Source organism: Pseudophryne corroboree, chromosome 4 (genome assembly GCF_028390025.1).
Source record: "Pseudophryne corroboree isolate aPseCor3 chromosome 4, aPseCor3.hap2, whole genome shotgun sequence".
Lineage (NCBI taxonomy): Eukaryota > Metazoa > Chordata > Amphibia > Anura > Myobatrachidae > Pseudophryne > Pseudophryne corroboree.
In genome coordinates this window covers 21,397,962-21,415,300 of record NC_086447.1, presented here as the reverse complement: position 1 = coordinate 21,415,300, position 17,339 = coordinate 21,397,962, and the positions used below count along the sequence as shown (strand labels likewise).

Below are 17,339 nucleotides of genomic sequence, written 5' to 3'. Positions count from 1 at the left end.
GCTGTGCAAGTGTGTGATCAAATGTGTATGCCAACCAGCTAAAAAAAAAATTCAGTCAGCGGACACCTGCAAATCAGTTAATTGATTTTACCAGTGTGTGCGCAGCCCAGGATTTACTCCTACAGTGTGATGAGAAGAGGCTGATCGGGGCCGACGCTGACGTCACACACCGCCATGATAAGGCTTGGACACGTCTGCGCTTTCCCTGACACTCCCAGAAAACAGTCGGTTACCACCCACAAATGGCCTCCTCCTGTCACTCACCGTGCGAATGGCTGTGCGATTACACTTTTCACACCAGCCTGTCACTGACCGGCGATGCCTGTTGTTGTTGCCGACACACATGCACATGCGCAGTTAATAGCTGATCACCCGCTACGCAAATACGCACAGCAACCATCAGCTCTGAACCGGGCCCTTAGTGAGATATAAACTGTGTGTGATAGTGCCTAATACAATTATAGGGGAACTGATATGGGTGATGTCACATGTTGTAATGACGGGGCACCTAACATACATCCAGGTCACCGGCATATTATAGTGGTGTAAGACACCGCCAGCTCTGGAGAAATAACCGATTATTGCTACACTGCTCCATAATACTGCCACATGGTCCACGTGTCACAATCAACAGAGACCCTGAGTATTTCAAATATTACATACTCTGTATACCCCCGATTAGGGGTCTACTACGATAAACCGGCGCTCGGGATCCCGATTGACGGAATGCCGGTAGCGGGGCGAGAGTGTAAAAGAGCCCCTTGCTGGTTTGCTGGGTTCACCACGCTGCACTCACCATGCTGCAGGCACGGTGACACACTATTTATACGCCCTCCAGGGGTGTCTTGGACCCTCCAAGAGGGTGAATAGTTGTCGGTATCCTGGCGGCCGGTATGCTGAGCGACGGGATTCCGACAGCCGGGATATCGATCACCTCCCCCTCGATTAGGGACACCTATGAAGATGACGGATATGTTGAAATATACCAGTATTTATTAAGATCAACACATGTATCAGGGACACTCAGTCTTTGTGATTGTAATCCCAATTCAAGATTTTGATTCTGACCCAATTACTGCAGTATATAATACCCCTTTTACACCGCCTGAAATATCCCGGGATTTTGCATGGGAGCGCACAAAATCCCGGGACTGCAGGCGGTGTAAAAGGGTCTGCAAAGGAAAAATTACCAAGGTAATAGACCCGGCGCCTCAAAATGTGTTGTTTGACCCAAAGCAGCTGTTTGCAGGGATAGTCAATCCCTGAAAAATGCTAATAGGAAGAGGATATACAGCGCTAAACACTAGATATATGTATTATCACGTTTTTATTAAACAGAATACATTTTTGGTTGCAACCACATGTATAAAATAAAATAAGTATAATAGATAAAATAGGGCAAACACAGCACAGCACTTGGTTATATACAGTATATTACCACTATTAGAGGCCAATCACAGTCTCCTGTATAGATCCTTTGGAAAGAAATGTGCCACAGTCCAAGGGGTATATAAAACACTTGTAGAGATGTATAGTCCATACGAAGTGAATGGAGGACCTTGAAGCTTGATTGTGGACAATTATAGTCCTATTGAAAGCATGGTCTCATACTCGTCTGTTGGACATCACAAGCTCCCTTTCGGCATAAGGACTTCTAGGTGTATTCCAGAATCAGGATGTTTGGCTGTAGTGGAGGCCTCTGCAAACCAACGCGTTTCGCTGTAACAAACAGATTTATCAAGGTGTGTGTGTGTCCACTGTAAGGATGCCCTTTTTAAAGGCTGTGCTGATTGCCATTTGTTTACAGCTGTGCCACATTTACAATCATTAAAAAACATGAAAAATTAAATTATATCTAGTTTAGTTTATTATTCATATATGGAGACAAGTGTATATGTGTATAAAAACCACTAGGTGTAAAAGAGTCATTCTCTAAAACCCCGGGTCCATTTTCCTGGGAATTCAACCCAGTTTGCGAGCAGGGTTGTACATGGGTAAGACCTGGGGTAGCAGGCGGTGTAAATTTACAGCATGGCAGACCTCCCAAAATGCTGAGTCCGGCGGGCGGTTGGGAGGCTGGGGGTCACGGTGCATTCTGTCTATGCAGGCAGCAGCGCCATGTCGGGTGCCCGGAAACGCCGGAGCCTGGGGGTCATGATGCATGCTGTCTATGCAGGCAGCATCACTGTGTCGGGTTCCTGGTAGCGCCGGAGGCTGGGGGCAGCACAGCAGCTTCCAGATTGTGGGCTTATCCCCAGCATGACGCTCCGGAGTACCGATCTGGATTTCCCTGTACTTAGAGATGTAGTGTAAACGGTGGAAACATAAATGGTGCCGATCGGTAAAAGTAAAAGTGGGTCCCGGGTCTTACCCGGCTTAGAACCATGCTCCAAATCCTGGGTCAGACCCGAGATTTTGGGGTGAAAGGGGTATAATTTACATATGACTTCAGTAAGTATGGATGTTTTTAGGGTTATTCCGTGTTAGTAGAGTACTACAACATAATAGGAAACCCCTGTGATACACTGTAGAGAATAATACTATGGGGGGGTTTCAGAGGCTGTTGCTGCAACGGCAGCGATCGCACTCTGAAGGCTTTTGGGGAGTGCGCTTGCGCAGTGGGCGCACTGTGTGTGTGCAGCGAGTAAGTCCCAATAAGAGGCTAAAAGCATCTCACTGGTGGGATCACCTTGGCCTGACTGACGACACAAGCCAGAGGGCATAGCAGCTCCAGACGGTGGTAGGGTAGGCAGTAGGAGTGGACACCTAGAACTCATCTGATTAAAAAGGGGCGGGAGTGGGCGTGTCACTGGCGTTAGAACGCCATTGGTGGGGCGTGTTCCAGACAACGCAGGCGTGTCCAGACCCTTGCGGGGGGAGGGAGGAAGGGCCAGACATGCGGGGTGGACTAGCCTTGTGCTGGGTGCCCCCCCCCCGCCCCCCATGTCAGAGAAACTGATCGTTGGTGTGCTAAATTTATCACATCTACGATAAATACGTTCAGCTCTGAATCCCCCCCTTTGTATCAATTATGCAACAGTGTTTGTAGATACATGTATCAGAGTACAGTCTACAGAGTAAGAGTTAAACTCTAACAAGTGTCTTAATAGCACCATGATAATGTGAAACAAATAGTCCACAATATAAAGGTACTAATTACTGAATGTACATCTATAATATAATAATACGGTGCTGATTAATATTACTCAGGGAACACTCATATCAAAACTATGGAGGTCATTCCGAGTTGTTCGCTCGCTAGCTGATTTTAGCAGATTTGCTCACGCTAAGCCGCCGCCTACTGGGAGTGAATCTTAGCTTCTTAAAATTGCGAACGACCGATTCGCAATATTGCGATTAGACCTCTCTTAGCAGTTTCTGAGTAGCTCCAGACTTACTCTGCCAGTGCTATCAGTTCAGTGCTTGTCGTTCCTGGTTTGATGTCACAAATACACCCAGCGTTTGCCCAGACACTCCTCCGTTTCTCCAGCCACTCCCGCGTTTTCCCCCAGAAACGGTAGCGTTTTTTTCCACACGCCCATAAAACGGCCTGTTTCCACCCAGTAACACCCATTTCCTGTCAATCACATTACGATCACCAGAACGATGAAAAAGCCGTAAGTAAAATTCCTAACTGCAAAGCAAATTTACTTAGCGCAGTGCGGACATTGCGCATGCGCACTAAGCGGAAAATCGCTGCGATGCAATGAAATTTACCGAGCGAACGACTCGGAATGATGGCCCTTATACTGTAGGGATAATAATTGTATCCGGTGCACACATGGAAGAAGCATTGAGCTAGTATAGTTGACACGACAAGACCAATTAATACCGAGAATATTTAGCCAACACTACCATGATTCTGTACATACGGAGAACTGATAAAATAGATATGAGACCGGTGCATTCTTCTCTGTTTATCCTATAATCTTTATTTGTGTTATCACGTTATCACCATTTCATTTCTAGACACAACTATATAATACTACGCAAGGTTTTAATAATAAAAATGTTTTAAACATATAACAATAAAAGTTACATTTTATTTTTCTTAGGAGACCTACTGTACCAACAAAACAATGCAATTATTTCTATGCATTAAGGGGCCGATTCAGACCTGATCGCTAGGCTGCGTTTTCACACCTGCGGGTGATAAGGCACAAACTGCGCATGCGTATGCACCACAATGTGCAGGCACGTCGCACGGGTACAAAGCGATACGTTTGTACAAAGGAACCATTCGCACGGGCGATCGCAAGGAGATTGACAGGAAGAAGGCGTTTGGGGTGTCAACTGACCGTTTTCTGGGAGTGTCTGGGAAAACGCAGGCGTGTCCAGGCGTTCGCAGGGCGGGTGTCTGACGTCAATTCCGGTCCCGGACCGGCTGAAGTGATCGCAGCGGCTGAGTAAGTCCTGGGCTGCGCAGAGATTGCACAAGATCAGTTTGTACAGCGCTGCTACACATGCGATCGCACACTTGCACAGCGAAAATATACTCTCCATGTAGGCGGCGACTATCTGATCGCAGCGCTGCAAAAATCACCTAGCGAGCGATCAGGTCTGAATTACCCCCTAAGTGTGCGCAATAAGTCCTATGAGTGCCCCACATTGGAATACTGTGTCTTCCTTTATTCCTGTGATATGACTTGTATATTGCAGGGAGCACATCCTCCAAGAAATACTTAGAAATTAATAGGATGTTTCTTACTCTTTTCCTATAATATATAACAATTGGGAGTGGAAAAGGCTGATTGAGATTATTGTAATATTCGATCTGTGCGGACTACCCTCTACATTAAAGAGTCCGCTCCACCAAGTACGGCAACGCTAAGGGGAAGGGTATGTGGCAAATAGGGTACTGCGCCACGGTCTAATGTCCAGGGCAAGACTCGCTCCCTAGGGCACAGGGCGGGCAGGGTTAAGGATTCTGCCGTCTCCTATAGGGAAGATTTTACACACGCAGTACTACATGGGTGTGATTACTCTACAGGGTGCGGAGGATAAAAGGATTGTGGCATCCAATGGGCGCTGTCTAGCAGCTGGATGATAGCTAGGGCCGGTGGGGCATAACTAGTGTCAGGAAGACATCTTATGTGTATAAATCTGCTGCTTTAACACTTGTGATGAGTAAAGAAGCCTTCTCACTACTAACCTGTTTCAAGTCATTCATTTGTAAGCAGACATTTACTATATATATATATTATAGAGATGAGTGGGTTCGGCTCTCAGAGACTCGAACCATACAGAGCTTCACGTTCTGAACCCGATTCCGAGTCAAGCTTGGGTTTTCTCGCCTGACTCGGAAACCTGAACGAGGCAAATGTCATCATCCCACTGTCGGATTCTTGTTGGATTTGGATTCCATATAAGGAGCTGCGCGTCGCGGCCATTTTCACTCCAGTCTCAGAGAGTGTAGTGAGAGGACGTGTCTCCGTCCTCAGTGTCTGTGTGGGGGAGGGATAGTGAGGTGGCGAGTCTACTTACTGCTGTGTTGTGCTGCATCAGTCCAGCCAGTAACAGTGTTGGTGACCTCTGCTGCTATATGTCCCCAGTGCTGCTGGCTGCGGTATAAGTCCCTTGCAGCTTTGCTGTGTTGTCTTGCATCCGACCAGTGGTAGTGTCTTGTGCAGCATCAGTCCAGTGACCAGTCACAGTGGTGGTGTCCTCTGCTGCTATATATCCAGTGTTACTGCCGCATAATTCCCGTGATATTGCCGTATAATTTCCTTGATACCGCCGTATAATTCCTGTAACATTGCCGTATAATTCTCGGAATACTGGCGTATAATTCCTGTGATATTGCCAGATAATTCTCGGAATACTGGCGTATAATTCATGTGACATTGCCATATAATTCCCGTGATACCGGCGTATAATTCCTGTAACATTGTCACAACTGAGGGCCTGAGCTGACGGGAGGCAGCCTCAGTTGTAGGGGCTGAGATGTACCGGAACCTGGGAGGTTGTATCAGACCCCTGGACATGTAAGTAACATGAATAATAACTGCCCGAAGGCGTGACCACGACAACTTGGATAAAAGTCAATGATGTTTATTATGACAACTCCGCAACACAGCAGCAGTAAAAGAAAACGTAAAAGTCAGCAAAGAATAAATACAGTTCCTGAGTACTACAGGATGGCAGGAGCCACAGGGCACTGGTAGTGTGAGATAGTTCTTATGATCTTCTAGATGGAAAGTCCTTACCAGGCCCGACTGTAGCAATGGAGATAACCCAGGATTGTGCCAGCTGGTGTTCCAGGAAAAGCTGGGTTGCTGAAGGTAAAACAGCTGCTGTGGATACTGGCTGGAACCAGACTGCTGTTAGCACGGAGTGGATACTGGCTGGAACCAGTTAAATAATAAATGAACTTGGGAGCGATGAAATATGAACTGAAATGTAGAACTTGAGAGCGGAGAAATAATAATACCGGTGGAGAGTGGTAAAGTGTAGAAAGGACACCGGCCCTTTAAGGGAAGCTGTACTCTGCTGGAAGCTGAGCTGGAAGCAGGTAATGTTGTAGCTGGAAACAGATGAATCCACAATGGATTGGAGAGTCAGGCTACACCGCAGGTGGAATGCTGGTGCGGGTCTCTATGGTGGAAGTCTTGAGACAGGAGCTGGAACCTGGAAGACAATCACAGGAGAGAGACAAACAGGAACTAGGTTTGACAACCAAAGCACTGACGTCTTCCTTGCTCAGGCACAGCTTACTTATACCTGCAGCAAGGAAGGGGTTGGCTAGGCAATTATGCAAATCAACAATACAAACAGCAGATTGGTGGAAATGATCAGATGACAGAATCCAAGATGGCTGCGCCCATGCAGACACTTGGAGGGAAGTTTGGTTTGTAATCCATGTGGTCTGGGAAACAGTAATGGCGGCACCGTCCACCGGAGACAGGAGACGCCAGGCTGATAGATGCACATTTAACCACGCGGGCACAGCGGAGGCCGCGGCTGATGAAAACACCACTCTGACACTCTGCATGTGGAAACTCAGGAAAAGCGGAATCCGGTCCTGGAACGCTGAGCCCGCCTTAGGAGGCATCTGAAGGGTAAGTAATGGCGTCCAGATACCCGGATCGTGACAGCACCCCCCCCTTTAGGAGTGGCCCCAGGACACTTCTTAGGCTTTAAAGGAAACTTTGCGTGGAAATTTCGGACCAAGGCAGGAGCATGGACGTCAGAGGCATTGGTCCAAGAGCGTTCTTCAGGACCATAGCCCTTCCAGTCAATGAGATACTGAAGTTGACCGTAACGGTGACGTGAGTCCAGGATCTTGGCCACTTCATACTCAACGCCTCGTTGAGTTTGGACTTTCGGAGTTGGTGGAAGTGAGGAATGAAACCGATTCAAGATTAGCGGTTTCAACAGGGAAACATGGAATGTCCTGGGTATTTTTAAGAAGGGAGGTAACTGGAGTCTGTAAGCAACAGGATTGATGACTTGATCAATTTTAAAAGGACCGATGTAGCGAGGTGCAAACTTCATACTGGGAACTCTTAACCTCAAATTCTTCGTGGATAACCATACCCGATCACCCACCTTGAGAGCAGGAACTGCTCGACGCTTCTTATCCGCAAACTTCTTGTACCTGAACGATGCCTTGAGCAGAGCTGATCGTACGCTCTTCCAGATATTGGCAAACTGATGCAAGGTGATATCCACTGCGGGAACAGAAGTTGCTGGAAGCGGTTGGAACTCAGGGACTTTAGGGTGGAATCCAAAGTTGGTGAAGAATGGTGTTGAAGAAGATGAAGAATGATACTGGTTGTTATGACAGAACTCGGCCCAGGGAAGTAATTGAACCCAGTCATCTTGAGAGGAGGACACATAGATGCGGAGGAAGGCCTCCAAGTCCTGATTCACCCTCTCAGTTTGACCATTGGTCTGAGGATGGTAAGCCGTGGAAAACTTTAACTTGACTTGGAGGACTTGACATAAACTTCGCCAGAATTTGGCTGTGAATTGAACTCCTCGATCTGAGATAATTTCTTCTGGAAGACCGTGGAGTCGGAAGATCTCTTGTATGAATACTTGAGCCAACTTGGAAGCTGACGGAAGACCGGTGAGAGGAATGAAGTGTGCCATCTTGGTGAACCGGTCAACTACCACCCAGATGGTATTGAACTTGTTGCACATGGGCAAATCTGTAATAAAATCCATCGACAAATGGGTCCATGGTCGACGGGGAACAGATAGTGGAACCAGTTGCCCCGCAGGCGACTGGCGGGATACTTTATGTTGAGCACACTTTGGGCAAGATGCAATAAACTCCAAAACGTCCTTTTTCAGAGTTGGCCACCAATAGGACCTAGAGATAAACTCCAGGGTTTTTTGGATACCTGTATGTCCGGCAAAACGGGAAGCATGGGCCCAATGCATGAGCTTCTTCCTTAGTGTCGGCTTCACAAAACTTTTCCCTGATGGGGGCGTAGAGTCCATCCCTACCGTGGAGAATGCCAACGGATTTATAATAGGATGCTTGTCTGAAGACTCTGACTCATTTTCTTGCTCCCATGAGCGGGAAAGGGCATCGGCCTTGCGATTCTGAGAGCCCGGACAGAACTGGAGTTTAAAGTCGAACCTGGAAAAGAAAAGTGCCCATCTGGCCTGACGAGGGTTGAGACATTGTGCACCTTTTAGATATAGAAGGTTCTTGTGGTCTGTAAGGATGGTGATTGAATGAGAAGCTCCCTCCAACAGATATCTCCACTCCTCTAGAGCGAGCTTGATGGCTAGCAACTCCTGGTCGCCAATGGCATAGTTGCGCTCCGCTGGGGAGAACTTCCGTGAGAAGAAACTGCAAGGATGTAAATGACCATCTTTAGCCCTCTGAGATAACACCGCTCCTACTCCAACGGAGGAGGCATCCACCTCTAAGATGAAAGGAGAGTCGACGTCAGGCTGTTTCAGGACAGGTGCAGAGATGAACCTCTGTTTTAAAAGATGAAAAGCTTGCATGGCTTCTTCAGACCACTTGGACGGGTTAGCACCCTTCTTGGTGAAAGCAGTAATAGGCGCCACAATGGTGGAAAAGTCACGTATAAACTTTCGGTAATAATTGGCGAACCCTAAGAACCTCTGGACCCCTTTGAGGGTTAAGGGTACCGGCCAATTCTGGATTGCTTGTAGTTTCTCAGGATCCATCTCTAGTCCGGAACCGGACACAATGTACCCTAGAAACAGAATGGACTTGACTTCAAAGACGCATTTCTCTAATTTGCAGTAGAGATGATTGACACGGAGACGGGACAGAACCTCCTTTACCCAGAAACGATGTTCCTCTAAATCGTTGGCAAAAATGAGGATATCATCTAGATAGACCACGACATGACGGTATAGAATGTCTCTGAAGATCTCATTGACGAAATGCTGGAAGACAGCTGGAGCATTGCTCAATCCTAAGGGCATGACGAGGTACTCATAATGTCCGTCACGGGTGTTAAATGCGGTCTTCCACTCGTCACCCTCACGGATCCGGATGAGATTGTATGCACCTCTCAGGTCCAGCTTTGTAAAGATGGTAGCTCCGCTAACTCTGTCAAAGAGCTCAGTAATCAGGGGTAAAGGATAGCGGTTCTTGATGGTAATGTCGTTCAAACCTCTGTAGTCGATGCACGGCCGCAGACCACCATCTTTCTTCTTTACAAAAAAGAAGCCTGCGCCGGCTGGAGAAGAAGAAGGTCGAATGAACCCCTTTGCTAGGTTCTCTTTAATGTATTCCTCCATAGAATGCGTCTCGGGGAGAGACAACGGATAAGTTCGGCCTCGAGGTGGAACCTTCCCTGGAACGAGATCAATCGGGCAGTCCCATTCTCTATGAGGAGGAAGGATATCAGCAGAAGCTTTACTGAACACATCCGTGAAATCTTGATATGGAGGAGGTGGAACATCAGACGACCTGGGGGAGGAAGAACAGACAGGCAACACTTTAAACAAACATGTCTTAGTACAGGAGGAACCCCATGCCAGGATTTGCGTAGTCGTCCAATCAATTGTAGGATTGTGAAGACGGAGCCATGGAAGGCCCAGGACCACAGGATGTGTGGCTCTTGGAATCACTAAAAGTGAAATAAGTTCGGAATGAAGAACTCCCACTCTCAGACGAACTGGTAGAGTCCTTAGAGAAATAACTGTATCAAAAATTTTACTGCCATCCACAGCAGTTAAGGAAAAGGACGAAGGAAGTCTCTCGGTGGGTAGGGACCACCGTTTAACATAGGCTTCGGTAATAAAGTTCCCAGCTGCTCCGGAATCCAGGAGGGCAATGACGTTCTGATAACGTTGAGCAACTTGAAGCGAGACTGGGAGGTTACAATCTTGAGGAGATGGAGAGGAGATCATTACTCCTAGCCGGCCCTCTCCTTGGCGAGCTAGGATTTGGAGTTTCCCGGACGTTTGGGACAGGCATTAATGGTGTGAGACGGAGCTGCACAATACAAACAGAGAAACTCGGAGAGACGTCTTAGCAGGAGTTAAACGGGAACGGCCAATTTGCATGGGTTCATCTTTAGTTGGTGACAGTTGGCGAGGAGGAGGAGCAGAAGATTTTGGAGCAGATGATCTTCCACGCTCAGTTGCTCTCTCTCTGAAACGTAAGTCAACTTTCGTACAAAGTGAGATTAACTCATCTAACTTGGAGGGTAAGTCTCTGGTAGCTAACTCAACTTTAATACGCTCGGATAAACCATGCCAGAATGCAGCATACAGGGCCTCGTCGTTCCATGCCAGTTCGGATGCCAGGATCTGGAACTGTATAAGATATTGTCCTACAGTACGTGATCCCTGGCGTAAACGGAGAATCTCAGACGAAGCTGAAGTTACCCGGCCTGGCTCGTCGAAGATGCGCCTGAATGTTGACACGAATGCAGTGTAAGAAGATAGCAGGGTGTCGGACCTCTCCCATAACGGTGATGCCCAATCAAGGGCTGAGCCACTGAGAAGAGAAATAATGTAGGCAATTTTTGTACAGTCACTGGGGAAATTGCCAGGTTGTAGCTCAAACTGAATCTCACACTGGTTGAGAAATCCCCTGCAGAATCTTGGAGATCCGTCAAATTTTGCTGGCGTTGGAAGATGAAGACGTGGAGCAGAAATGGGTAAGGTGGGTGGGGTTATAGCTGGAGTCACTGTGGTTGACGCACCAGACGCGCCTGATCCACGGAGAGTTGTCTGAATCCCATCCAGCCGAGTAGAGAGATCCTGGAGACAGCGGATGATGTGGCCCTGTGCAGCCTCCTGATGTTCTAGTCGGGCTGCCAGTTCTTGCATCGGCCTGGCCGCTTGATCCTGGTCTCCGGCTGGATTCATTAGGTCAGTGCTTACTGTCACAACTGAGGGCCTGAGCTGACGGGAGGCAGCCTCAGTTGTAGGGGCTGAGATGTACCGGAACCTGGGAGGTTGTATCAGACCCCTGGACATGTAAGTAACATGAATAATAACTGCCCGAAGGCGTGACCACGACAACTTGGATAAAAGTCAATGATGTTTATTATGACAACTCCGCAACACAGCAGCAGTAAAAGAAAACGTAAAAGTCAGCAAAGAATAAATACAGTTCCTGAGTACTACAGGATGGCAGGAGCCACAGGGCACTGGTAGTGTGAGATAGTTCTTATGATCTTCTAGATGGAAAGTCCTTACCAGGCCCGACTGTAGCAATGGAGATAACCCAGGATTGTGCCAGCTGGTGTTCCAGGAAAAGCTGGGTTGCTGAAGGTAAAACAGCTGCTGTGGATACTGGCTGGAACCAGACTGTTGTTAGCACGAAGTGGATACTGGCTGGAACCAGTTAAATAATAAATGAACTTGGGAGCGATGAAATATGAACTGAAATGTAGAACTTGAGAGCGGAGAAATAATAATACCGGTGGAGAGTGGTAAAGTGTAGAAAGGACACCGGCCCTTTAAGGGAAGCTGTACTCTGCTGGAAGCTGAGCTGGAAGCAGGTAATGTTGTAGCTGGAAACAGATGAATCCACAATGGATTGGAGAGTCAGGCTACACCGCAGGTGGAATGCTGGTGCGGGTCTCTATGGTGGAAGTCTTGAGACAGGAGCTGGAACCTGGAAGACAATCACAGGAGAGAGACAAACAGGAACTAGGTTTGACAACCAAAGCACTGACGTCTTCCTTGCTCAGGCACAGCTTACTTATACCTGCAGCAAGGAAGGGGTTGGCTAGGCAATTATGCAAATCAACAATACAAACAGCAGATTGGTGGAAATGATCAGATGACAGAATCCAAGATGGCTGCGCCCATGCAGACACTTGGAGGGAAGTTTGGTTTGTAATCCATGTGGTCTGGGAAACAGTAATGGCGGCGCCGGCCACCGGAGACAGGAGACGCCAGGCTGATAGATGCACATTTAACCACGCGGGCACAGCGGAGGCCGCGGCTGATGAAAACACCACTCTGACACTCTGCATGTGGAAACTCAGGAACAGCGGAATCCGGTCCTGGAACGCTGAGCCCGCCTTAGGAGGCATCTGAAGGGTAAGTAATGGCGTCCAGATACCCGGATCGTGACAAACATTGCCGTATAATTCTCAGAAAACTGGCGTATAATTCCTATGACATTGCCATATAATTCCTGTGATACCGCCGTATAATTCCTGTAACATTGCCGTATAATTCTCGGAATACTGGCGTATAATTCCTGTGATATTGCTGTATAATTCCTGTAACATTGCCGTATAATTCTCGGATTACTGCCGTATAATTCCTGTAACATTGCCATATAATTCTCGGAATACTGACGTATAATTCCTGTAACATTGCCGTATAATTCTCGGAATACTGGCGTATAATTCCTGTAACATTGCCGTATAATTCTCGGAATACTGTTTTATAATTCCTGTGATATTGCCGTATAATTCCTGTAACATTGCCGTATAATTCTCGGAATACTGGCGTATAATTCCCATGATACTGGCGTATAATTCCTGTGACATTGCCGTATAATTCCAGTGATATTGCCGTATAATTCTCGGAATACTGGCGTGTAATTCCTGTGATATTGCCGTATAATTCTCGGAATACTGGCGTATAATTCCTGTGATATTGCCGTATAATTCCTGTAACATTGCCGTATAATTCTCTGAATACTGGCGTGTAATTTCTGTGATATTGCCGTATAATTCTAGGAATACTGGCGTATAATTCCTATGATATTGCCGTATAATTCTCAGAATACTGGCATGTAATTCCTGTGAAATTGTCGTATAATTCTCGGAATACTGTCGTATAATTCCTGTGATACTGCCATATAATTCCCGTGATACTGATGTATAATTCACGGAATACTGTCGTATAAATCCTGTGACATTGCCATATAATTCCCGTGATACTGGTGTATAATTCCTGTGATACTGGCGCATAATTCCTGTGATACTGGTGTATAATTCCTGTGATATTGCAATATAATTCTCTGAATACTGTCGTAAAATTCCTGTGATACTGCCATAAAATTCCTGTGATACTGGTGTATAATTCCTGTGACATTGCCGTATAATTTTTGAAATACTGCCGTAAAAATCCAGTAATCCTGCCATATAATTCCATATAAATCCATATAATTCCGTATAAATCCAGTCCAGTGGTGCTACCATATAAATTCAGTGGTGCTGTCCTGAGCTGTATATTATTTACTACAAATAAAGGGGTTATTAATATTTAATCCAAATAATTTTTACAGGGTTTGCCCTGTGAGGTGTAGGAGTATGCTCTCCTGTGCCGCATATTGTGTTATACAACTCCAGAAAAATAATGGAGAACAAATATTCTCTAGTGGCTGAAGCTTCTGCCACTAGCCATGAAATAGACAATGAAATGCCATCAACGTCGTCTGCCAAGGCCGATGCCTATTGTGATAGTAGAGGGCATGTAAAATCCAAAAAGCCAAAGTTCAGTAAAAAGACCCCAAAAAAGAAATGTAAATGGTCTGAGAAGAAATGTAAACTTGCCAATATGCCATTTACGACACGGAGTGGCAAGGAACGGCTGAGGCCATGGCCTATGTTCATGGCTAGTGGTTCAGCTTCACATGACAATGGAAGCCCTCATCCTCCCACTAGAAAAATTAGAGGATTTAAGATGGAAAGAGCACAGAAAAGAACTGTGCATTCTGAGATGGTATCACAAATCCCCAAGGAGAGTCCAAGTGTGTCGGCGGTTGCGATGCCTGACCTTCCCAACACTGGACAGGAAGAGGTGGTTCCTTCCACCATTTGCACGACCCCTGCAAGTGCTGGAAGGAGCACCCACAGTCCAGTTCCTGATATTGAAAAATTTAAGCTGTCGCTGTTGAAGTACACTAGGATGAGGATATGGGTGTTGCTGGCACTGAGGAGGAAGCTGACGATGAGGATTCTGATGGTGATGTGGTTTGCTTAAGTCAGGCACCAGGTAGACACCTGTTGTCCATGGGATGAATAAGCCCATTGTGATGCCTGGGCAAACTACCAAAAAAGCCACCTCTTCGGTGTGGAATTAATTATCCACAGATCCGGACAACAGGTGTGAAGCCATCTGTTGCCTCTGTCAATCTGTAATAAGTAGGGGCAAGGATGCTAACCACCTAGGAAAATCCTCACTTATACGTCACCTGCTGTGAAACTTTGGGTAAGAGCGTAAGCAGTCGACTGACACCTAAATCCCTTCTTCCTCTTATACCCAAGCTCCTGCAAGCCACACCACCAACTCCCTTAACGTCAAAGTCCTCTCCTAACCGGGATTCCTCCAGAGGATCCTTGAGTGGCATGCCTGCTGTTGCTGCCACAGCTGTTGTTGCTGCTGGGAGTCGATCATTATCCAAGAGGGGAAGTCGGAAGACCACTTGTGCTACTTCCAGTAAGCAATTGACTGTCCAACAGTCCTTTGTGAGGAAGAGGAAATATGACAGCAGTCATCCTGTTGCAAAGCAGATAACTGAAGCCTTGACACTTGTGGTGATAGACGTGCATCCGGTATCCACCATTAGTTCAGTGGGAATTAGAGAATTGAGGTAGATAGTGTGTCCCCGGTACCAAATCCCATCTAGGTTCCACTTCACTAGGCAGGCGATACCGAGAATGTACAATGATGTCAGAAAAAGAGTCACCAGTGTCCTACTGCATAGATGTATGGCCTCCCGCCGCAACAACAGCAGCGGCAACAGTAGCAGCATCTCACAAACGCCAACTCGTTCCTAGGCAGGCTACGCTATCTATCACAGATTTCCATAAGAGGCACACAGCTGACAACCTCTTACGGAAACTGAGGGACATCATCGCAGTCTTACCCAAATTGGACTCTTCTGGGGATTTGTGATATCGGACAGTGCCACCAATATAGTGCGTGCATTACATCTGGGCAAATTCCAGCACGTCCCATGTTTTGCACATTTAATTTGGTGGTGCAGACTTTTTTGAAAAATGACAGGGGCATACAGGAGATGCTGTCGGTGGCCCGAAAAATTGCGGGCCACTTTCGACATTCTGCCACCGCGTGCCGAAGACTGGAGTGACAGCAAACACTACTGAACCTGCCCTGCCATCAACTGAAGCAAGAGGTGGTAACGAGGTGGAATTCAACACTCTATATACTTCAGAGGATGGAGGAGCATCCATTAAAGCCTATACATCCACCTACAATATAGGCAAAGGAGAGGGAATGCACCTGACTCAAGCGCAGTGGAGAATACTTTCTGCCTTGTGCAAGGTTCTCCAACTCTTCGAACTTCCCACTCGTGTAGTCAGTTCAGACACTGCCAGCTTGAGTCACGTCATTACCCTCTTCAGGCTTTTGCAGAAGCAGCTGGAGAGATTGAATGAGGAGCTAAGACGGAGCGATTCCGCAAAGTATGTGGGACTTGTGGATGGAGCCCTTCATTCGCTTTGCCAGGATTCAAGGGTGGTCAATCTGTTGAGATCAGAGCACTACATTTTGGCCACCATGCTCGATCCTAGGTTTAAAGCCTACATCGTATCTCTCTTTCCGGCAGAAACAAGTCTGCAGAGTTGCAAAAACCTGCTGGTGAGTAAATTGTCAACTCAAGCGGAGCGTGACCCGTCAGCTCCTCCTTCATTTTCTCTCGCCACTGGGGCTGCGAGGAAAAGGCTAAGATTTCCTAGCCCACCCACTAGCGGTTATGCAGGGCAGTCAGGAGTGAGAGCTGACATATGGTCTGGACTGAAGGATCTGTCAATGATTACTGACATGTCTACTGTCACTGCGTATGATTCTGTCACCATTGAAAGAATGGTGGAGGATTATATGAGTGACCGCATCAAAGTAGGCATGTCAGACAGTCCGTACGTATACTGGCAGGAAAAAGGCAATTTTGAGGCCCTTGCTCAAACTGGCTTTATTTTACCTAAGTTGCCCCCCCCCCCTCCAGTGTGTACTCCGAAAGAGTGTTTAGTGCAGCCACTCACCTTGTCAGCGATCGGCTTCGGAGGTTACTTCCACAAAATGTGGAGAAGATAATGTTCATCAAAATTAATTTTAAATTCCTCCGGGAAGACCTTTACCAGTAATTGCCTCCAAACTGTACAGAGGGACCTGAGATGGTGGATTTCAACGAGGAAAAATTAATAATCTGTGAGGAGGAGGAGGAGGAGGGAGGGGGAATAGAGCCGCAGCAGTGCTATGTCATTGATAGCAGCGCCGCTGCAGCACTCCCCTCAACTTCTGTACTGGCTGCCCGGCGCTGCTGTGAATGCTGGGATGCAGTTCCCGCATCCCAGCATTCTCAGCAGCGGCCAGCCAATACGGAAGGAGAGGGGAGTGCTGCAGCGGCGCTGCTATCAATGACATAGCACTGCTGCGGCTCTATTCCCCCTCCCTCCTCCTACTTCTCCACTGCGGCTGCCCGGGACCTCTGCCAGCACGAGGAGCCTGAGAGATGGTAAGTATATATCTCTCTTTCTCTCTCTCTCTCTCTCTCTCTCTCTTTCTTTCTCTCTCTCTCTCTGGTGTCTGTCTGCTGCAATGTGTTAAAAGGGGGACTGGCTGCCGTAATGTGTAAAAAGGGGGACGCTGTCTGCCATAATGTGTACAAAAAGGGGACGCTGTCTGCCGTAATGTGTAATAAGGGGGACACTGTCTGCCGTAATGGTAATAAGGGGGACGTTGTCTGGCGTAATGTGTAAAAAAGGGGACACTGTCTGACGTAATGTGTAAAAAAGGGGATGCTGTCTGCCATAATGTGTAAAAAGGGGGACACTGTCTGCCGTAATGTGTAAAAAGGGGGACGCTGTCTGCCGTAATGTGTAATAAGAGGGACGTTGTCTGCCGTAATGTGTAAAAAAGGGGACGCTGTCTGCCGTAATGTGTAAAAAAGGTGACGCTGT

The 17,339-nt window shown here is 47.2% G+C and overlaps 1 protein-coding gene across 1 annotated transcript in view; it reads left to right on the top strand.

Moving 5' to 3' along the window:
• Positions 1–17,339, top strand: part of LOC134910759 (vomeronasal type-2 receptor 26-like) — a 54,385-nt gene that overhangs the window by 23,848 nt on the left and 13,198 nt on the right. The window lies entirely within an intron of this gene.